Here is a 24399-nt window from a genome sequence, read left to right on the forward strand (position 1 = left end):
GGATTGTGTTTGACCTCAGAGGGCTGGGTGGGAGGAGCATGGCCTTGGTGGGTGTGATACAGGATTCATGTCGGCGGCACCTGTGTTTTGATAGCCCTCTGCCAGCGAAAATGGAGCCCAGGGGTCCCCCGCACCCCGTTTTAAGCCCAAATGGCCTCCTGCAGCCCCCTGTCAGTGAAAATGGAGCTCAAGGGGGCTGTGTGCACCCTCCAGCACCCCATTTTCGCTGGTAGAGAGCTACAGGAGGGTAACATTGGGGCGGTCACCAAGAGACGGTGATGTCTAGAAACACTACACTATCAATCAAATTCAGGAGGAATTTATCCTCTGCATTGATGATTCCTGAATTACCATATTTTTCGGAGTATAGGACACACCTTTTCCCCTCAAAAAAAGAGGGTGAAAATCTGGGTGCGTCTTATATACTAAATACACCATTTTTGGCCTCCTGAAACATCACCAACCCCCCTTGCAAAAATGGACCTGCAGAGGCTTTGCGAGGCTTGCAAATTGTTCCTGAGGGCTTGGGAGGGCAGAAACAAGCAAAAAAATGGGCTGTTTTTGCCCCCCCCCAGCCCCTAGGAGCACTCTACAAGCCTCCCAAAGCCTCTGCATGCCCCCTCTTTTTTGTGCAAATAATGGCCCATTTTTGCAAAAAAAACGTGCTGTTTTTTGCTTGTTTTTGGCCCCAGCCCCAGGAGCACTCTAAGAGCCCCCCAAATCTCTGCATGCCCTTTTTATTTTTGCAAAAAACGAGGCGTGCAGAGGGTTTGGGAGGCCTGCAGAGTGCAAAACCTTTTTTTTTTTATAAAATGCCTCTTCAAAATCATGGTGTGTCTTATAGTCTGAAAAATACGGTATGTCTCCCATGCTAGAGGCATCTGATGTAGAAATATTTCTATATGTATATGGAGAAATGCTGTCCTTTCAGAATGTTCCTGACTGACTATTCGCCTTCTTCTTTAGCATCCCTTCCTTCTAGATCAGTGTTTCTCAAACTTGGCGACTTTAAGTCCTGTGGACTTCAACTCCCAGAATCCCCCAGCCAGCTATGCTGGCTGGGGGATTCTGGGAGTTGAAGTCCACAGGACTTAAAGTCGCCAAGTTTGAGAAACACTGTTCTAGATCAAGAGTGTCAAACTCAAGTCTCAAACTTGGAATGGGCCCACAGGGTGCTTAGATCTGGCCTGTGGGGCCGCCCTGGAAACAGCGGACTGGCTCGTGGTGCCTTTGCACGGCCCTCCTGACCTCCGTTTTCGCTGGCAGAGCGCTGCAGAAAGCCATCACCCGGCTCTCCGGAGTTGCATTTTTGCTGTCAGAGCCCTGCAGGAGGTCGTTGCAGCTGAAAACAGAGCTCGGGAGGGCCGTGCGCATTCCTCGGCACCCTGGCCATGCCTACCCGCCCCCTTGAGGCCAGACATGTGTCCCTTAATGAAATTGAGTTTGACATCCCTGTCCTAGATGGATTTGAATATTGTTCAGGAGGTATCGAGCTATTCTAAGGATGAACACCAGGGGGAGATGTTCACATTCTAAAAACTGCTGGTATCTTTCTTAATTCCCTGCAGCAGGAAGCATTCAGATTTTTTTTCCTGTGTCCCGCGAATCAGGCAGGAACAAAATAAGGCAGAAGAATTCAGAAACGCATTTTCACTGCCCGGTTTTCAACGTCTCTAAACACAATTCATCATTTATTCACCCACAAACTGGCCCTTCACTAGACCAGAGGCATCTTGAGGAAGTCCCAACCTTGTGAAGATTGTTGCTGTTAATTCAGTTTAATTTTCAGTGCATTACTCAAACTCCAAAGTATTCAAATGATGTTATCTGGAACCCTATGAGAGGCATCCTGGGGTTGCACATGACAGTTTTTGCTTACAGGTGATCCTTGGCTCAACACCACAGTTCGAACCAGAATCTCAGTCATTGAGCAAAATGGCCAATTAAGTAAGATGTCACTGCTTCATCCAATGACTGCAATCCCAGCACTTCTGGTTGCGGTTGTTAAAGGGATGGAGTTGGTGGCTGGTGGAAGGCAACGTCCCTCCACAACAGGCCTAGTCTCATGTCATCCCTTAGCAATATTGGGAGAAATGTCCTTCTGGGTTCAGTTCCAAGTGGGGGAAAAGACACTGGAAACATGGAGGCTGCTTGGAAAGATGGTTTAATGGTGGACAGGACCACATGGCTTGAGCTCCTGAACAGAAAAGGGGGATCAGATGCTTCCAGATGTTGGGTGAAGAAGAAAAGAGAGCAAGATGCTGAAAGTTTTCTGGTTTCATACTCTCTGTTCTGCCCCACCTCTCCGTTTCCTGTTCCTGTGTAAGAAATGTATTCTGATTGGTTGTCAGACTCCCATGGGACATGCAGGGGTAACTCTTTAGGCTGTGTTTTGAGTCCAAGTTTGGTTGAGCATTGCTTCTTCCCAGATGCCATGTGGTGAGTTTCTGTAGAAGACTAATCCTATCTTTGGTATGTAGAGTAGACTATCTCAGGACCCCTAATGGCCCATTGAGAAAGGTGGGGGCTATTAAGAGTGAGTCTGATTCCTGCCTAAAAAACATGTTTCTCCATTTCTGATCCAGGGAAATATAATATTCTGCCTTTTCAATATTTCCGAGGATCTTTCATTTTTCTAGGAGCGGGTTGGGTGCTAACTTCCTACAAGGAAAATTAATTCCTAACCTCTACTCTATTCTACTCTAAATGAAACTATATATTTCCTTCCTCTGTACCAGATAAATAAATGAGGATAGGATCTTTTCTTAATCCTTTTGTGTCTTGAATATTAACGTAGGCTTCACTATAAAAATATAAGGAGTAAACAATATAAAAATATAATGTAAAAATATAAGGAGAATTTAGGCTTCATTATAAATGAAGACCGGGTTCAAGACCTGAGTGCTGTGGGATGGGGTGAGCTCCTGTTCCTTCCTCCAGCTCCTTCCCACCCAGCAGTTCAAAAGCATGAAAATCTTCATCCTCATCTCCATTTAATGACCCCATAATCCCTTGCAGTGTGGAGTCTGGGTAACTGAATGGAGCTAGCAGAGTGTTTTAATGGCCAGATGCCCTTCCGGTCGCCAATCCGGAGGTTTGTTCAGCAGATATATTCTCATTGTGCCCAGAGAGAGAATTATCTGCCTCCACCTAAGATCAACTCACACAAGCATACAAATGCAAGTAGATAAATAGGTACCACTCTGGTGGGAAGGTAACAGCGCTCCATCTGCCTTTGATATATAGTCATGCTGGCCACACGACTACGGAAACGTCTTTGGACAGTGCTGGCTCTCAGGCTTAACAAACTGAGATAAGCACCACACCCTTACAGTCAGACACGACTAGACAGGGAAACCTTTACCTTTATAAAAAACAGTTCACAAAGCTTTTTCTTTTAAGGCTTAACATTTCGGACTTTACAAAATAGATACCTGAAAGTTCTTTTCTTGCAAACGGCCCTTTGTGTAACATTTTACACATCGATAGGAGAAAGGAACGGACAATTAAGTTTCTACTAGAAACCCCCAAGCTATTAGTAATGGGGGATTTCAACCTGCCATCGACGGGAGAGGCATCCGGGGCAGCCCGGGAATTCATGGCTTCCATGACAGCCATGGATCTGACTCAAGTAGTTCAGGACCCCACGCACGAGGGAGGCCACATACTGGATCTTGTGTTTGTCTCCGACCAGTGGACGAGTGATCTGGGAAGAGGGAATTTAGTCATCACGCCCCTGTCATGGTCAGATCACTCACTTCTCCAGCTGGACTTCCCTGGCGCTGCTCCCCACCGTGGGGAGGCGGAACCAGACTATCCCAGATGGTTCCGCCCCAGGCGTCTGATGGAACCAGATAGGTTCCAGGCGGAGCTTGGGCCACCTCCTGCAGACCTGCCCCGCCCCCGGGCAGAGGACCTGGCAGCCGCGTGGAATAATGCGGCCGCCGGTGCCTTGGACCGGGTGGCGCCTTTGCGGCCTCTCCAACGGCCACGATCGACCCGGGCCCCCTGGTTTAACGGGGAGCTAAGGACGATGAAACGCCTTAGGAGACGCCTAGAGAGCAAGTGGAGGTCCTCCCGCTCCGAATCCGACCGAGCACAGGTAAGAGCCTACGTAAGGACTTACCTTGTGGCAATAAGAGTGGCCAAACGTCAGTATTGTGCCACCCTTATAGCGTCCGCAGAGAACCGCCCTGCCGCCCTGTTTCGGGTGACCCGCTCCCTTTTGTCACAGGGGCAGCGGGACCCCCCATTGCTGGGCCGGGCAGAGGAATTTGGAGAGTTCCTGCAGGATAAAATCGATCGGATCCGAAGGGGATGGACCCACCTCAGTGCTCCAGTGGGGACGTCCGAGGCTAGTCTTGAGAGACCATGCTGGGAGGAGTTTGACCATGTTGTCACCGAAGATTTGGACAGGTTGCGCGGGCGACTGCGAGCCACCACATGTTTATTGGACCCGTGTCCCTCCTGGTTGGTACTGGCCTCCTGGGAGGGCTCACGAGGCTGGCTACTGGGGCTGGTGAACGCTTCGCTGGGTGAGGGCCTTTTACCAACCGCCTTGAAAGAGGCGGTGGTGAGGCCCGTGCTCAAGAAGCCTTCTCTGGACCCAACGGAGCTAGCAAATTACCGTCCTGTCTCCAACCTTCCTTTCTTAGCGAAGGTTGTTGAGAGTGTGGTGGCTCAGCAGTTTCCGCGCCACCTGGAGGAAGCTGATTATCTAGACCCGCGCCAGTCCGGCTTCCGACCCGGTCACAGCACAGAGACAGCCTTGGTCGCGTTGGTGGATGATCTCTGGAGGGCAAAGGATGGGGGTTGTTCCTCCATCCTTGTCCTATTAGACCTCTCGGCGGCCTTCGATACCATCGACCATGGTATCCTATTGCGCCGTCTGGAGGGGTTGGGGGTCGGGGGCACCGTATTACGATGGTTCCGCTCCTACCTCTCTGGCCGGACGCAATGTGTGTTGGCAGGAGAGGAGAGGTCGACCGCGAGGCCCCTTATCTGTGGGGTCCCACAGGGGTCGATCCTCTCGCCTCTCCTGTTCAACATATATATGAAGCCGCTGGGCGAGATCATCCGTGGTTTTGGGGTGGGATACCATCTGTACGCTGATGACACTCAGCTGTACATTTCCACCCCAAACCACCCCAACGAGGCTGTTGAAGCGATGTCCCGGTGTCTGGAAGCCGTACGGGTCTGGATGGATGACAACAGGCTCAGGCTCAACCCCTCCAAGACAGAGTGGCTTTGGCTTCCGGCTTCCCGGTTCAACCAGCATATGCCATCGCTGGCCATCGGGGACGATCAATTAGCCCCGGTGGAAGGGGCGCGCAATTTGGGCGTTCTCCTTGATGCCCGGCTGTCTATGGAAGATCACGTGGCAGCCGTGGCGAGGGGGGCGTTCCACCAGGTTCGCCTGGTGCGCCAATTGCGGCCCCTTTTGGACTGGGAGGCCTTGCGCACAGTCACTCACACGCTGGTGACGTCTCGCCTGGACTACTGTAACGCTCTCTACATGGGGCTCTCCTTGAGGTGCACCCGGAGACTGCAGTTGGTCCAGAATGCAGCCGCGCGGGTAATTATGGGGAGATCGAGGTTCTCCCATATAACACCCATCCTGCGCGAGCTGCACTGGCTTCCTGTGGCCTACCGGGTGCGCTTCAAGGTGCTGGTTACCACCTTCAAAGCGCTCCATGGCACAGGGCCTAGTTACCTGCGGGATCGCGTCCTGCCCCATACATCCCTGCGACCCGTCCGCTCACACAGAGAGGGACTACTCCGGGTGCCGTCCTCCAGAGAGTGCCAGAGGGCGACGCCCAGGAGTAGGGCCTTCTCTGTAGTGGGCCCCACCCTTTGGAATGACCTCCCCCCAGACATCAGGACAACAACCGACCTTCGCTCCTTCCGTATGAAGCTGAAAACCTACCTGTTTCGACTAGCTGACCTGGCATAATACTACAATCTCTCCAGCCCAGGGCATTTTTAATTGGTAATTTTAGTTTTTAAGGGTTAATTTCACTGGGGTTTTAACTTTTTTAGGTATTGTAACTTATTTATTTATTCTTACCTCCTCTGTACGCTATATAATACTTTTGTACGTCGCCCCGAGTCCCTGTGGGGAGAGGGGGCGACTAATAAGTTCAAGTAATAAATAAATAAATAATAAATAAATAATAAATAATACTACAGTCTTGGGGTGAGGCTGCAACGTTGCTGTTGAGTTTGTGTCCCAGATACCTACTTGGCTTGCAATCCATGCATTGCACAAATCCAGAAAACTGGTAAATCCAATTTCAGTTAGTGATCACGGGAATTGTTCCCTTGCCATCCCACACAGCGATACCAAGGGTACTGAATGCCATTGTGTGAATGACAATATCTAAGGGTGCTTATATTACATGGTTTTCAAAAAAAAAAATGCTAATCTTTTATTCAGATGGGAGGGAGGGGGAAATCTCACATATGTATATATATATATCCCATATATAACTCACAATATTGCTATTCACCAAAGCGATTGTGTTTACAAAGGGAATAATAGTATCTAATCTCCCCAACCAATGTATACCACAGTTCTTGAGAACTCCAATATCTTAATTGCTTAAAGCATTCAATCTTTAGAAAACAAAGGTGTGTCTAATTGCTTTTTGTACTTAGCAAAAAAATCTTGCAACTGGACTGTTCGCTTAGGTTGTAAAAGCGAAATCAAACTTTTCATTGGAGCAGTTTAGAAAAGAAAAATCAAGCATTATCTTTGAATAGAATCATGGGCTTGACGAGGGATGCTTTTTCCATGAAAATGAAAATATTTTCCTGTCCAGTCGTGTCCAACTCTAGGATTTGGTGCTTATCTCCGTTTATTGGCTGAAGGAGCCGTCGTTGTCCAAAGACAATTTCCGTGGTTACGTGGCCAGCATGACTATATGCAAAGGCACACGGAAAGCTGTTACCTTGCCACTGAAGTGGTACCTATTTATCTACTCGCATTTGCAGGCTCTCGAACTGCTGGGTCAGCAGGAGCTAGAGCAAGGAACGGAAGCTCACCCGTTGCGCAGCACTTGGGTCTCGAACCTGGGCTGTTAGCTCTCCATCTGACAAACTCAGCATCTTAAATCACTAAGCCATCATGGCCCTCCGTGACTTCTGTTTCTGTTTATTTATTTAGTTTGTCACTCGTGTACAAGATACCAGGAAGAAGAATAAACGTAAATAAGAATGCAGGAAATGAGTACAAATACATGGGACGGACAGTAGGACAGGGACGTTAGGCACACTGGTGCACTTATGCACGCCCCCTTTATGGATCTCTTAGAAATGGGGTGAGATGAACAGTAGACAGTTTAAGGTTAAAGTTATGGGGGTTAAAGGATGTAATGCAGAGTCAGGTAGAGCATCCCAGGCGTTGACCACTCTGTTGCTGAAATCGTATTTTCTGCAATCGAGTTTGGAGCGGTTTACCTTGAGTTTGTATCTATTGTGTGCTCATGTATTATTGCAGTTGAAGCTGAAGTAGTCATTGACAGGTAGGACATTGTAGCAGATAATTTTGTGTACTACGCTTAGGTCAGACCGTAGGCGGCGTAGCTCTAGGTTTTCCAAGCCCAAATTTTCAAGCCTGGTGGCGTAAGGGATTGTGTTGTGAGCAGAAGAATGGAGGACTCTTCTCGTGAAATACCTCTGGACTCGTTCAATTATGTTAATGTCCGATATACAGTGTGGATTCCAGACTGATGAGCTGTATTCAAGAATTGGTCTAGCAAAGGTTTTGTATGCCCGAGTTTGCAGTACAACGTTACCGGAGAAGAAGCTTTGCAAGATTCGGTTATCAACTCTTAATGCCTTTTTGGCAATGCTGTTACCGTGAGCTCTGGCGCTTCGATCGTTAGAGAGGAGTACTCCAAAGTCCTAGACATAGTGGGGGTCATTGCAGAGACTATGCCATGAACTCAAGAACAAAAGGCAATTCCCATGGCCTCCAAGTGTTGTGGAATTCCCATTCCAGTCGGTTCCAAGCATAGCTAGAACAATAGAGGTCTTAATAGGAGCTGAAAGATAGGCTTAAGATACAGAAGGATCTTGACAAATTGGAACATTGGGCACTATCTAATAAAATGAAATTCAATGGTGAAAAGTGTAAGGTTCTACATTTAGGCAAGAAAAACGAAATGCACAGGTACAGTATAGGTGGTACCTTGCTGAAAAGCAGTAACTGTGAAAGGGATCTTGGTATCTTAGTGGACAACCATTTAAATATGAGCCAGCCGTGTGCAGCAGCTGCCAAAAAAGCCAACTCAGTTCTAGGCTGTATCAACAGAGGGATAGAATCAAGATCACGTGAAGGGTTAATACCACTTTATAAGGCCTTGGTAAGGCCACACTTGGGATACTGCATTCAGTTTTGGTCGCCACAATGTAGAAAAGATGTGGAGACTCTAGAAAGAGTGCAGAGAAGAGCAATAAAGAGGATTAGGGGACTGGAGGCTAAAACATATGAAGAACGGTTGCAGGAACTGGGTATGTCTAGTATAATAGAAAGAAGGACTAGAGGAGACATGATAGTAGTCTTCCAATATCTCAGGGGTTGCCCCAAAGAAGAGGGAGTCAAACTATTCTCCAAGGCACTTGAGGGTAGAACAAGAAGCAATGGGTGGAAACTAATCAAGGAGAGAAGCAACTTAGAACTGAGGAGAAATTTCCTGACAGTTAGAATAATTAACCAGTGGAACAGAAGTTGCCTCCAGAAGTTGTGAATGCCCCAACACTGGAAGCCTTTAAGAAGATGTTGGACAGCCATTTGTCTGAAACGGTATAGGGTTTCCTGCCTAGGCAGGGGGTTGGACTAGAAGACCTCCAAGGTCCCTTCCAACTCTGCTATTGTATTGCATTGTATTGAAATTCAATAAAATCTACAGGGCTATTGATCTGGTGGAAATGCCATGGATGTAGTTGGGGTTATGAAAAGTAAAAGCTTTGGGGCATCTTCATAGCTTCTGTTCTATTCTCTATGCTAGGGGTGTCCAAACTTGGGAACTTTAAGACTTGTGGACTTCAACTCCCAGAATTCCCCAGCCGGCTGGCTGGGGAATTCTGGGAGTTGAAGTCCACAAGTCTTAAAGTTCCCAAGTTTGGACACCCCTGCTCTATGCCATTGCTATTAAGTGAATTGCTGCAGTTATTAAGACAATCATACGGTCATGAAGCGAATCTGACCTTCTCGCATTGATTCATCGGAAGCTGGCTGGGAAGGTCACATGGCGATGACATGCGCCTGGCACAAATACATGCCAGATGCCAAGCACCTGAATTTTGATCGTGTGACTGTGGGGAATACTGCAAAGATCAGCAGTAGGAGGACAAATTGTGAGTTGTAAGTCACTTTCTCAGCATTGAAAATGGTTGCAAGTCAAAGATTGCCTGTAGTATGAATCTAAAGGGACAGAAGGAATCCTAAACTTTGCAAACAGGGTAACCTGATCAAACCATCAATTAAATTAAACCATGGTTTGTTTATCTATGGCTTACTGAATAATAGCAATAGCACTTAGACCAGTGGTGGGATTCAGCCGGTTCACACCTATTCGGGAGAATCGGTTGTTAACTTTCTAAGCAGTTCAGAGAACCGGTTGTTGCAAGAAATTTCATTTTGTTTTTTCTCGACTTTACAGGGCAAATCCTGTAAGGAAGGCAGGGAGGAAACGTTGTGGTGCTGTTTCTACCCTCATCTTTATTGCAGTGGTGCGATGCTAACTAGTTTACTACCTGTTCGCTCGTACTTGCGTGCATGCACAGATGTGTCTGGGCAGGTGGGCGGAGCCTCCCACCACCGCCACTACCGGTTCAGCCGAACTGGGTCGAACTGGGAGCAACCCACCTCTGCTTTATTGCCCTGCTTGCAAAAACTGCCTCTGGTTAACCCTTATTATTACATTGCAACAGCTAAGGTAAAGCGCCCATCGACCTGAGTGACGTTGAGTTTGCCATGCCCACCCAGTCACATGACCACCAAGCCACGCCTACCCAGCTGGTCATTAGGGCAGAGAACCAGTTGTTAAATTATTTGTGTCCCACCACTGACTTAGACTTACATACTTCTTCACAGTGCTTTGCCGCTCTCTCTAAGCGGTTCACATATCAGTTTACAGCCTATTGTCCACAATAATCTGGGTCCTTGTTTTACCGACGTTGGAAGGATGGAAGGCTGAGTCAACCTTGAGCCTGGTGAGAATCGAACTGCTGGCATTTGGCAGAATCAGCCTGCAATTCTACATTCTCACCACTGCGCCACCACGGCTCTTATAATCACCGTTTGCTTGCAAGACCCACTTTGCAAATTCCCATGGCTGGCTGGGGAATTCTGGGAGTTGAAATCCGCGCATCTTCAAATTGCCGTGTCTGAGAAACACTGAAGCACACCATTGTTTAACGTGTCCCTCCAAGGAGCCTCTTTGCAGACTAGCTGGACAATGTTTGCTAAGATGGACTATTTATTCTAAGCCTGGATTGTTCTCTGGCTGAAAGTAATCGCTGTTCCTTTTAGATGAAAACTCCATTTTTGGAAAACGGGGGTTATAAAGATCTCCTTTATTCTGCAGAAAAGATTCGAACAAGTGGTGCTTGGCATTTCTTTCCCGGCTGTTTAACCCCAGTTCTATCAGAAAAGGCTGGGCGTCTTTATTCCTTTTGTTAAGAGGCAGAATGCAGAAGACAGCGAGGAGGCTTAGAAGTTGGTAAGACAACCTTTATTGTCATTTTTTTCCCCTGAGGGCACACTGGCACACATTAAAAATGAAATTGTTTCCTGCTCTCAAAAGTGTACACGTAGATAACACACATACAGATATGATACATACCCTATTTTTCGGAGTATAAGACGCACCTTTTTCCCTCAAAAAAGAGGCTGAAAATCTGGGTGCGTCTTATACACTGAATACAGCATTTTTTGCCTCCTGAAACCCTGCGCCTTTACCAAAATGGCCGTGCATAGCCTTCAGGAGGCTTTCAGAGTGCTCCTGGGGGCTGGGGAGGGCAGAAATAAGCAAAAAATGGCCCATTTTTTGCTCATTTTTGCCCCCTCCCCAGCCCCCAGGAGCACTATATAAGCCTCCTAAAGGCTATCCATGCCCTTTTGGGGGGGAAAAATGGGCCCGTTTTCATGAAAAAGGGCTGTTTTTGGGAGGTTTGCAGAGTGCAAAAACTTTCTTTTTTAATTTGCCTCTTCAAAACCTTGTTGTGTCTTATACTCCAGTGCGTCTCATACTCCGAAAAATATGGTACATACACGTGAAAATACTGACCCCCCTGACATATAAACAGATATATATTTTAATCACTCCATCTTGAATACGTAGCAGAAAGAGGAAGCTTGAGAATTCATAAGGCTGATACTATATGGAACAAAACTGGCAGACTCTGGATGTTCTTCAGATACCACGAAGCCCCTCCCAGAAGGTAACAAGGAAAACAGGTTGTGAAGAGGCATGCGTGTACTGGCCATCTGGTCTTTGGATTTCGGGCGCCATCCCTCTATAGCAGTGGTGGTGAACCTTTTCGACACTGAGTGGCCAAACCAGAATGTGTGCGCATGGGTGTGCATGTGAGTGTGCTGGAGCGCCCGAAATCCAAAGACCAGATGGCCAGTACACGCATGCCTGTTTTTTGGCTGTTCTTCAGGACTTCAGGCTGTTTTCAGGCTATTTTGGGGGCATTTTCAGGCCGTTTTTCATGGCATTTTCAGGCCATTTTTCAGGCCATCTTTGGGGCTGTTTTCAGGCTGGGCTTTTGGTCATTTTCAGGTCATTTTTTGGCCTGAAAACAGTAAAAAACAACTTGAAAACAGCCTGAAAAACAGCCCAAAAAAGGCTCACAAATGGCCCCAAAATGGCCTGTTTTTTAAACCAGAAGAGCAGCTGGTGACGGTACCTGTGCCCACAAAGAGGGCTCTGCATGCCACCTCTGGCACGTGTGCCATAGGTTTGCCATCATGGCTCTATAGAAAGTGGTAAGGACAGGTGGAGGAAGATGTACCTTTCTCATGTGACGCAGAACAGAGTCTCTCCTCTCTAAACTTGGCTACAAAACCAGAAAATGGGAGTGCTAAAACACTGGGGAATCCTAGGAACCAGAAGTCCACACATCATGAAGTTGCTGAGATTGAACGTCTGTGGAGATTGTCAGTCATTCAGGTCATAGTTTTCTCAAAGGGGCCTTTTCAAAAGGCAACTGGACTTTCTTTGGGGAAGAGGAAGGAAACTGGATTTTCCCACTTCTTCCTCAAGTAAAAACAGTCCACCTGCTCTTGGAAAAAGCACCTTTGAGATTTCGGAGGTTGAGAAAAGCTGCTGTGGTGAAGATGAGCAAACTCTCAGCAAAATCAGATGCCCTTCATTTTGTCCTTCCGTTAACGGGCATAGCCTTAAAATCAAATGTCGTCCAGCTTTTTGAATCTCTTGTTTCTGCTTCTTCTTGGAATGTTTTCACAACAGTAGCCCGTCCGACTTTCATGTGTTATGACCTTGTAAATTGCCTCAAGGCTCAGCAGTCTGAATTTACATTATTTATTTCCTGATTCCAGCAATTGGCTTCAATCCAGACCCTTCAAATCAATCGTCCGTGGAGTCTGTAGATCCCGTGACTCGTACATTATCAAGAAAGTCAAACTATGTGTCTTCCTTTCTCCACCATTCATCCTCCTTTCAAACTGTCCATGTCCTGCTTTGCATGTTCAGATACCTGGTAACCATAGGTGAAGTTGGCATCCATGTGCATATTTTGGTTCGATTTGCAATGTGTGATTGTCTCCAGTAGTGAAATTCAATTTTTTTTACTATCAGTTCTGTGGGCGTGACTTGGTGGGTGTGGCAGGGGAAGGATACTGCAAAATCCCCATTCCCTCCTCACTCCTGGGGGAAGGATGTTGCAAATCCCCATTCCCTCCCCACTCCTAGGGGAAGGATACTGCAAAATCTTCATTCCCACCCCACTCTGCGGCCAGCCAGGGGTGATATTTGCCAGTTCTCCAAACTACTCAAAATTTCCATTACCGATTCTCCAGAACCTGCTGAATTTCACCCCTGATTGTCTCCCAACTTCTTAAAGAAACCATGATGGTGGGTGGGTGAGTGGAGATTAGGTCATCTAGGCCAGTGGTCGGCAAGCCGCGGCTCGCGAGCCACATGCGGCTCTTTACACACTTTAATGTGGCTCTTCTGTGTGCCGGGCGCCCGCTCCCCTCCCTCCTCTCGGGCACTTCAAAACAAGCGCCCCTTTCCCTTTTTTCTTTTCGACCCACAATGATTAGGGAGGATCCTGAAGTCGGGCGGGGACGAGAAGCGAGGAGGCAGAAAAAGAAACGGAGGCTAAGGAGCTTCCCCCCCACCGCTTCCCAGCAAAAATCTAACCGGGGAGCCGGGCGGGCAGTAGCAAATTAGCCGATCACGCCACGTGATCAGCTAATTTGCTACTGCCCACCCGGCTCCCTGATAAGATTTTTGTGGGGGGGGGGAGAAGCTCCTTGCCTCCGTCTCTTTTTCTCCCTCCTCGCTTCTTGGGGCTCCACCAATGGGGGAGCAAGGCCCGCCCAGCGCCAGGCTTTGGGCTAACACAGAGGTCTGCAAAGTTGGCTGTTTTAAGACTGGTGGACTTCAATTATCAGAATTCTGGGAGTTGAAGTCCACCAGTCTTAAGAGCCAATTTTGCAGATCCCTGGGCTAATATGATTGATGCCCTTGGTGGACTTCAACTCTCAGAATTCTGGGAGTTGAAGTCCACAAGTCTTCAAGCTGTCAGGTTTGAAGACCCTGGGTTTTTTTTTCTAAAGGGTTAGGGGTGCAAGGGTCTTGCAACTTCACAGCTTTAAGACTTGCATGCTTCAATGCCAGAGTTTCTGAGCCAACATGACTGGAGGAGGAATTCTGGGAGTTGAAGTCCACAAGTCTTCAAGCTGTCAGGTTTGAAGACCCTGGGTTTTTTTTTCTAAAGGGTTAGGGGTGCAAGGGTCTTGCAACTTCACAGCTTTAAGACTTGCATGCTTCAATGCCAGAGTTTCTGAGCCAACATGACTGGAGGAGGAATTCTGGGAGTTGAAGTCCACAAGTCTTCAAGCTGTCAGGTTTGAAGACCCCTTGGGGTTTTTTTCCTAAAGGGTTAGGGATGCAAGGATCTTGTAACTTGACAGCTTTAAGACTTGCGTGCTTCAAATGCCAGAGTTTATTGAAACTAAAAACAGTGTACCATCCTATGTATTTTCGGTTTTAAAAATGTGGCTCTCAAAATCAATTTCAATCGTGGTTTTGGCGAGATTTGGCTCAGTTGAAAAAAAAGGTTGCCCACCACTGATCTAGGCAGTTAGAAAGCTACCATTCATCCTTCATGGAGTCCCATAATCATGGTGGGATTTTGAAGGACATTTCAAGTTAACTTCCATATTGTGTTTATCCATGGATAAAATTGGAACCTTCTACCTCAGTGTTTCTCAATCTTAGCAACTTTAAGAGGTGGGGACTTCAAGCCCCAGAATTCCTCAGCCCGCTTTATTGAAGTCCATCAACATCTTCAAGTTGCCAAAATTGAGAAACAGTTTAGTAAGGTCCTCACCATCTTCTAAACTCTTCTTTACAATCCTTTGAGTTCTTGATTTGTGTTGGCCAAAGCTGGAGGACTGTATTCCGCGTTTAAACCAGGAGTGTCCAAAAGTTGTTGGCAACTTTTAAGACTTGTGGACTTCAACTCCCAGAATTTCTCAGCTAGGAGTTGAAGTCCACACTGCTTAAAGTTGTTAAAGTTGAGAAACTCTGCCCGGTATATATACCTGGAATTATAATACCAGATCTCTTAATACCAGGATGCTCACTGCTTCACTATTTCCTGAGTTTAAAACTACAGTTGTACTTGATAGTCACAACCTAAAGGCATATTTATCTTGGATTCGTAATCAGTGCTGTTAGATTCATGTTACCGCACGAAACCCCAAGAATAAAACTTCCTTTTAGCAAATCCAACTGAAATAGAAGCTGGGTTATTGTGTTTTATTTTATAGCGTTTTTTCTCAAGCTTGACCACTGGAAGATATGTGGACTTAAATTCCCAGAATCCCCCAGCCAGCCATGCTAGCAGAGGAATTCTGGGAGCTGAAGTCCCCACATTTTCAAGTGGCCAAGCTTAACAGAATAACAGAGTTGGAAGGGACCTTAGAGGTTTTCTAGTCCAACCCCCTGTTCCAGCAGGAAACCCTATATCAGTGATGGCGAACCTTTTTTGGCCTCGTGTGCCACAAGTGGGGGGAGCGCAGGGGGGTCGAGTGCGGGCGTGCCGCACCCATAATGCAACGCGCGACCCCCCAGTGCGCATGCGCGCACAACGCGCGACCCCCCCATTTTTACATGTTTGTTTCGCCCTCCCCAGGCTCCAGAGGCTTTATAGGAGCCTGGGGAGGGCGAAAAGAGCCTCCCCCGACCCCCCGGAGGCTTCAGGGACTGTCCGGAGGCTTCCCTGAAGCCTTCAGAGCGCTTAAAACCACCCTCCGAGCAAACCGGAAGTGACTTCCGGGTTGCTCGGAAGGTCGTTTTAAGCGCTCCGAAGGCATCAGGGAAGCCTCGGACGGTCCCTGAAGCCTTCGGAACGCTTAAAACCACCCTCCGAGCAAACCGGAAGTCACTTCTGGTTTGCTTGGAGGGTGGTTTTAAGCGTTCTGAAGACTTCAGGGACGGTCCCTGAAGCCTCCGGGGGGGCGGGGGAGGCTCTTTTCGCCCTCCCCAGGCTCCTATAAAGCCTCTGGAGCCTGGGGAAGGCGAAAAATAGCTTTTAAAAAGGTGAACTCAGCTGGCCAGCGCGCACATGCGCGCTGGCAGCTGACAGGGCAGCACCTTGCGTGCCCTGACAAATGGCTCCGCGTGCCACTTGTGGCACGCGTGCCATAGGTTCGCCATCACTGCCCTATATCATTTCAGACAAATGGCTATCCAACATCTTCTTAAAAACTTCCAGTGTTGGAGCATTCACAACTTCTGGAAGCAAGTCGTTCCACTGATTAATTGTTCTGTCAAGAAATTTCTCCTTATTTCTAAGTTGGATCTCTACTTGATTAGTTTCCATCCATTGCTTCTTGTTTTGCCTTCAAGTGCTTTGGAGAATAAGTTGACCCCCTTCTTCTTTGTGGCAGCCCCTCAAATATTGGAACACTGCTATCATGTCACCCCAGTCCTTCTTTTCATTAAACTACTAAAAAGGTAAAGGTTCCCCTCGCACATATGTGTTAGTCGTTCCTGACTCTAGGGGGCGGTGCTCATCTCCTTTTCAAAGCTGAAGAGCCAGTGCTATCCGAAGATGTCTCCGTGGTCATGTGGCCAGCATCACTAAATGCCGATGGTTCACGGAAGGCTGTTTCCTTCCCACCAAAGGTAGTCCCTATTTTTCTACTTGCATTTTTACCTGCTTTCGAATTGCTAGGTTGGCAGAAGCTGGGACAAGTAACGGGAGCTCACGCCATTATGCAGCGCTGGGGATTCAAACCGCTGAACTGCCGACCTTTCTGATTGCCAAGCTCAGCGTCTTAGCCACTTAGCCACCCGAGACTAGACATACCCAATTTCTGAAACCATTCTTCCTAGGATTTAGCCTTCAGTTCCCTAATCATCTTTGTTGCTCTTCTAATCATTTTGTTGCTTGAGAAAAACTGCTCTGCATAAGTGACATTTCATATCCATATTCTTGTTTTCAAGAAAGAAGGGGAAAAAAACCCACATTAATTGAAAGCACATCCACTTAGGCTCTATTTTGTTTTCTTCTTTGTCAGAACGTGCCAGGATGATTTAAAAGTTTTTTCCACTTCTTCAAACAATTCCCGGTTGCTAAGATCTCCTTTCAAAAAGAGAGCTGCCTTGTTGTGCTCACTGTAATCCTTTTCAATTTTCAGCTTAAGTAGACCAACCAGGCTGTTTTAATCAAAATAAATAATCCACCAAGAGAAAAAAAAAGTCAAATAGAAACCTTAAAAGATAAGGGATCGAACATGTCAGTCAACCATAAATAAGCCATCATTTTACGGCAAAAAGTCCACCTTCCGTAGACTTCTCCAGTAACTGTGTTTCTCAAACCTAACATTTCAGCAACAGTCAATATAATAAAACAGAAATTTTAAATCGGCCATTTCTTGAACAACTTTAGCCTCGCTGAACTTTAATGAAAGCCTTTTGAGGAAAAATTTGGTGGTGAATGATAAAGGTGCTAAATCTAATAATTAGGCGGCCTGGCTCTTCATTGAGCTATATTTAGGTTTAGCTCTGGAAAGTGTCTGGCCTTCATTTTTCAGCCAGGAATAAAAATGTAGCACATCACTTTTATTCTCATTTCTTCTCTTGCCTGGGGAAAAAAAGAAAAATCATAGCTCAGTTCAGCAGTTTATATTTAACAGGCGAACCAAGCACGTTTTGAAAAGCAAATGCTGCCCAATCGTTCATCCTTTCCAGAATTTGAGACGTGGATGATGGGCTCAGGAACGATGAAAATTGCAAATGAAGTGTTGTCAAATTTTTTTTTTTTTTTCCGATCGAGGTGTCCTACCTCAGCTACTTTAAGGCTTGTGGACTTCAACTCCCAGAATTCCGCAGCCAGTATGGCTGAGGAATTCTGGGAATTGAAGTCCCCAAGTCTTAAAATGGTCAAAGTTGGGCATCCCTGCTTTAGATATTCTTGGTGCTGACTCTGGCCACGTTACATGTCTCGTATTAGATGTTGGTCTCGTAAGTTAAGACCTGGATTACTTTTTTCCTCAGGATCCCTGATTGTTTTCATTTTGAGGAAGTTTCTCCTTAGTTCTAAGTTGCTTCTCTCGTTGATTTGTTTCCACCCGTTGGTTCTGCCCTCAAGTGCTTTGGAGAATAGATTGACCCCCTTCTTCTCTGTGCCAACCCCTTAAGTGAACTGAAGAAGCTTGTCACAGTTCCTACTGCTGAGCCAGGTACCACCTATTGTTTATCAATGGCAGGTTAAGGTTTTGGGTTTTTCCTGTCTACGTGAAGACATTTACTTGTCTCACCGCTGAACTGGATCAACCCATGAACTGGAAGTTGCCTTCAGAAGTTGTGGGAGCTTCTTCCCTGGAAGCTTTCAAAAAGAGACTAGACTGCCATCTGTCAAAAATGGCGTAGGGTCTCTGCTTGGGCAGGGGGTTGGACTGGATGACCTACAACGTCCCTTCCAACTCTGTTAATCTGTATCTGTATCTATCTTGGAAAGGAGAGGAGATGGAAGGAGAAGGCAAAGAAGGAAAGGAAAGGAGAGAGGAGAAGAAAGGAAAAGAAAGGATTGCAAAGGAAAAAGGAAAGAAGGAGCAGGAAAGGAATGCAAAGAGGAAAGGAAAGGAAGGGAGGGAGGGGCAGGAGAGGAAAGGAAGAGGAAGAGGAAAGAAAAGGGACAAAGGAAAGGAGAGAAAAAGAAAAGAGAAAAAGAAAAGAACCCACTCACAGCTGTCAGGACCTGTCCAACAGGTTTTTAAAACCATGTATGGAATGTGTGTTCTTCCTGTCCCGGAGATTTCTGGTAGGCCTAGGGACACCATCTAGTTGTTTCTGAACTCCTCATTAAGAGCTTTGGAGTGTGGCTATAAGCAGGTGGAACCGTTCCAAAAATAAAGAGTTACTCTGCCAACATGGATTCTCTATTGCAAAAGAACACTTCAGGCTGACAAGGAAGGATTGAGGAGGGTCTGAAAGAAACTTGGCTCTGGAATTGCTTCCCTCATCATGTAGTCATTTTTTTTTTTACCCAAGTATGATCAAGGGTTAGAGAGCTGTGAAATGTGTAGAGAAAAAATGTGGAACGAGAAATCTTCCTGTTGCTGCAATTAACAGGAAGGTAATTAGTTAGCTCAGAGGAGAGTCAGAAGGTTCAGTCATTTAATAAGGTAAAGGTAAAGGTTCCCCTCGCACATTATGTGCTAATCGTTCCCGACTCTAGGGGGCGCTGCTCATCTCCGTTTCAAAGCAGAAGAGCTAGCGCTGTCTGAAGACGTCTCCGTGGTCATGTGGCCTGCATGATTAAACGCCGAAGGCGCACGGAACGCTGTTACCTTCCCACCAAAGATGGTCCCTATTTTTCTACTTGTATTTTTTACGTGCTAGGTTGGCAGAAGCTGGGACAAATAATGGGAGCTCACTCGGTTACGCAGCACTAGGGATTCGAACCGCTGAACTGATTGACAAACTCAGCGCCTTAGCTACTGAGCCACCGCGTCCTTTAGTACAGCTCTTGTACTTTTTGCATGGGGAGAAAAATTACTTTAGCAAACCCATACAACAAGCGTTCCTGGGCTAATCCCCCTCCAATGTACAATCATAGCACATCAGCTTTTTGAGGGAGGGGATGGATGTAGCTGCTTGCCAGGAAAAGCCTGGTGGGAGATCAGTCATCAGAAGGACCAGTCTTCCAATATCTAAGGGTCTGCCACAAAAGAAGAGGAGGGGGTCACCCTAGTCTCCATAGCAGAGGTCTGCAACTTGACAGCTTTAGGATTTGTGGACTTCAACTCCCAGAATTTCTCAACCAGAGGAATTTTGGGAATTGAAGTCCACAAGTCGTAACCTCACCACAGTTGGAGAGCAAAGCACCCAAGGGTAGGGGCAAGAAGCAATGGATGGAAACTAACTAAGGAGAGAAGCAACTTAGAACTAAGGAGAAATTTCCTGATATTGACAACAATTAACCAGTGGAACAGCTTGCCTCCAGAAGTTGTGAATGCTCCAACACTGGAGGTTTTTAAGAAGAGATTGGACAACCATTTGTCTGAAATAGTATAGGGCAGGGATCCCCAACCCCGATGGGTGGACTGGCACTGGGCCACGGCATGCCAGAAACTGGGATGGGCAAATAAGCAAAATCCCATCCACGGGATGTAGGCAGCACACAAAATCACGTCGCCTCCACTCCACGGAAAACCTCTCCACAAAACTGGTCTCTGGTGCCCAAAAGCTTGAGGGCCACTGATATAGGGTCTCCTGCTTGAGCCGGGGGTTGGACTCGAAGATCTCCACGGTCCCTTCCAACTCTGTTATTCTGTTACTCATAGGTTCCTACTTTGCATTAAGCCATATTTTGTTTTTCTATAGCTCTCCAATAGTTACAAAGGCCAAGTACACCGATAATCTGCCTTTGTAGCTGAGCTACCGTATTTTTCGATAGTATAACAAACACCTTTTTCCCCTCTAAAAAGAGGCTGAAAATCTGGGTGCGTCTTATACACTGAATACAGGATTTTTTTGCCTTCCGAAACCCCGCCCCCTTTACCAAAATGGCCATGCAGAGCCTTATGGAGGCTTTCAGGGAGCTCTTAGGGGGTGGGGAGGGCAGAAATGAGCAAAAAATGGGCCATTTTTTTGCTCAGTTTTGCCCCACCCCCACCTCCAGGAGCACTCTACAAGCCTCCTAAAGGCTATTCATGCCCTTTTTTTGAACAAAAACAGGCCCGTTTTTGCCCAAAACGATCCGTTTTTGGGAGGTTTGAAGAGTGCAAAAACTTTTTTTTTTAATTTGCCTCTTCAAAACCTTGGTGCATCTTATACTCTGAAAAATACGGTAGTTGTTCTTCAGTGTTTCACCATGGTCTTATTTCTTTAAAAAACAAAAACAAATTCCTGAAATCTCACCGATATTGCACAAGAGCAGAAGATTTACAAGACATCGTGTAAGAACGCTCCAATCTTGCGATGTCTCTCTGACACTGTGGTACATTTGAAGATTATGCAAAATTTCAGTGTGACTGGAGAAATCTTTCAAGCGTAACCTTCCCCTAATCTGTAGAAACCGGGGTGGCTTGGTTCGCACATTACGCTAAATCTTACAGTAACACGATTTATTTAGTTCGGGCTTAGTGGTTGTGTGAACTCCACCAACATGTTACAGTTGAAACAAACCATGGCTTAGCAGAATGAATGAACGTCACTACAGAGAGAAGGAAAACAGGGAACAGAATGTGCTTGGTTTCATACCAGGTGGCAAGTTAATTCCAGCTTATTTTCAGTAGTAAATAAACTACTGGCTGCATTCACACAACCCTCTGAATCTATCTATCTATCTATCTATCTATCTATCTATCTATCTATCTATCTATCTATCTATCTATCTATCATCTATCTATCTATCTATCATCTATCTATCTATCTATCTATCTATCTATCTATCTATCTATCTATCTATCTATCTATCTATCTATCTATCTATCTTTACATACAATACAGTTACAACCGCTGGTATGCCCATATATGGGAGGGAACTCACTACTCCCCCTTTCTGTCCTTCGGCTCACTACAGGAGATGATCCAGGCAGAAAACCATATTTTTAATGTTGCCTTTGCTATGTTTGTGTTGTATTTGTGCTGATAAATAAATACCAGGGATTGTAACACAAATACATACCTATTTCCCTGGCTCAGCTGATAAGGAGGAGAGCCTGTGGCTTAGTGGCTAATACATCTGCCTAATATGTAATACAGCCCAGGTTTGAATCCCAGTAAGGGTATGGCTAGATGATGAGAGCTAAATAGCTTGACATAGATCTATACTAGTCTCCCTTTATTTATTTATCAGCACAAATACTATATATATATATATATATATATATATATATATATATATATATATATATATATATATATATATATATATATATATATATATATATATATATATATATATATATGTTGTATTTGTATATATAAATGGCTCTGTGTGTGTGTGCTCCAGCGTAACTCTGGAACACCTGAAGCAATTTCAACCAAACTTGGTACACAGATGCCTTACTCTCTGGAAAACATACTGTGGGGGTAAGACACACCGACACCCCTCGATGTGTGTGTTCTGTTAAGATATAGCCTGTTGTGCTTTTAAATGGCTTCTACTGTACTGCCGTAAAATGGCTTCTACTGTACAGGGCAGTGGAGTTGCCATGGTAACGGCTTCACAGTAATTCCACAAGTAACTCCACAGCGTTCTGTGCACCTTCAGCGTTTAGTCATGCTGGCCATATTACCACGGAGACGTCTTCGGATAGCACTGGCTCTTCGGCTTTGAAATGGAGATGAGCAAGGGGGCTCCCTCTGGTAAGGGGGAAAATCCAACATTAGAAATTATGTTTGGTCCAGACATTTTCCCCCTATAAATAAATACCCGGGCAGTGCTGGGTTATCGGCTAGTTATCAGTTTAAAAGTTCCAATTTTGCCCAAAAAGGTTGTGTATATTTGACTTTAAAAATAACCCGTGACACAATACGTTACTCACACAGCCCCAAAACTGGTTTCAGCGAACCATCATTAATCGTAATAAGCATGACTCGTGAACACGCCAGCTCCTTGGTATGTTATCAGAAATAATCCCTGGATTGCTTTATCACCCAGCTTTCCTTTAAGAGCTGAGTCAATCGCACCTTTTGAGCGAGCCACATGTGATGGTGATTGCTGCCCATGATGGCATAATGAGGTGAGTCATTCTTGCAAAAAAAGAGAGATGGAGATACAGATTGGAAGGTTTACACACCACAATCAGGTGTTGAATACATTCCCAGTTCATGAAAGCATGGTTCTTTTCTCTTCTCAATGTTCATGCATGGACACACAAGGACTGGCATTCCGTCTATGCTAGAAATGTCATGGGACATTTTATTTATTAATTAATCAAGTTTATACCGTGTAGCCACGCGTCTCATGAGAAGTGACTCTTGGTCTTAAGCCTTGATATCAGCCAGGAGAGAAGTTTTTCTTGTTTTAGGTAAAGGTAAATGTTCCCCCGCATATGCGTGCGAGTCGTTCCCGACTCTAGGGGGCGGTGCTCATCTCCATTTCAAAGCCAAAGAGCCAGCGCTGTCCGAAGACCTCTCCGTGGTCATATGGCCAGCATGATTAAACACTGAAGGCGCACAGAACGCTGTTACCTTCCCACCAAGGATGGTTCCTATTTTTCTACTAGCATTTTTACATGCTTTCGAACTGCTAGGTTGGCAAAAGCTGGGACAAGTAACGGGAGCTCTCTCCATTATGCGGCGCTAGGGATTCAAACCGCCGAACGTCGAGTATCTTAGCTACTGAGTCACCGTGTCCTGTTTTACATCTGTTTAAATTGGGAATTTTAATAAGTACTGGAATTTTACTATCATTATCAAGGAATTTATTTTCTCTGGCAAGGCAAAGGAAGGGAGGGGGATAGAAGGACAAGAGAAAAATACAGTATAATGTTTTATTTCCTGCAAATAAATGTGGCCACTCCTCAAATACTGGAAGATTGATATTGATTGCCACTGAAGCTTGCCTCTGAAATCCAGGCATTCTCTTAGAATTTTGTGCGAATGAAGAGTGTCACATGAATTAATGATAGAGTTTCTAAGTTTGGGGATCACACCTTTTATAAACAAATGAATTGCCTTGGGATACGCCAATGTTTAGTGTGTTGCGTTAACACAAACGAGGCAAACCAACCCGTGAGTATAAGTTTTCGCTTCAGGGTCTGCATTCCCACGCTTCATTGCATCCGGTTACGCTTTCTGGCTTCACTCGAGGCACCGAACCACAACCAGCGAAATGGGCTGGGACGGCACGGGCTGCCCCTGACTTGTTAACCTGCTTTTCCTAAGCATGTGGTGTGAATTCTTCAACCCAGGTCCAATTCCCCGCAGAAAAGCACATTGCAGAAGCCCCATTGGCGTAGTTTCTGTACAAGTATCGGCCAATCTAAAATCTAAAGAAAAGAAGAATGAGGAGTGACATGAGAGCAGTATTCCAGCATTTGAGGGGCTGCCACAAAGAAGAGGTCGGGGGGGGGGGGGTTCAACCTATTTTCCAAATCACCAGAAGGCAGGAGAAGAAACAATTGTTGAATGGAGTAGAGTAAGGTAGGGCAGGAATAGGAATAGGAATAGAATCCCCGTCTAGCACTGATGATGTTACCTAGTTGGGTCATAAAACGTCTGCAAGAAAACAGTAAAGCTCAGAGAGCACCAAAGACCCCATAATTCAGGGGTGTCCAAACTTGGCAACTTTAAGACTTGTGGACTTCAACTCCCAGAATTCCCCAGCCAGCTGGGGAATTCTGGGAGTTGAAGTCCACAAGTCTTAAAGTTGCCAAGTTTGGACACCCCTGCCATAATTCAATGTTGAGCTACAAATATTCCATAGAATTGAATAGAATAGAATAAAAAAAGAAACAAACTAGAATAGAATAGAATAAAAAAGAAACAAATTAGAATAGAATAGAATAATTTTATTGTCATTTTGAATGTACACTAATTGGCATACTTTAAAATGAACTTTCATTGCATACAGCTCTCGAAGAGTCACCACCTCCAATATACACTGCATCGCCACGTACCTGGCCACAAAAACCGAATCCTGCGAGTTCACCAGACCGACGGCTACAGGGAA

General features: G+C 45.9%; 1 protein-coding gene across 1 annotated transcript in view; it reads left to right on the plus strand.

The window, feature by feature from the left end:
- CELF2 (CUGBP Elav-like family member 2) overlaps nucleotides 1-24399 on the plus strand; it is an 834627-nt gene that overhangs the window by 737514 nt on the left and 72714 nt on the right. The gene's annotated exons all lie outside the window — the stretch shown is intronic.

Source organism: Natrix helvetica (assembly GCF_964273705.1).
Source record: "Natrix helvetica genome assembly, chromosome: 6".
NCBI lineage: Eukaryota > Metazoa > Chordata > Lepidosauria > Squamata > Natricidae > Natrix > Natrix helvetica.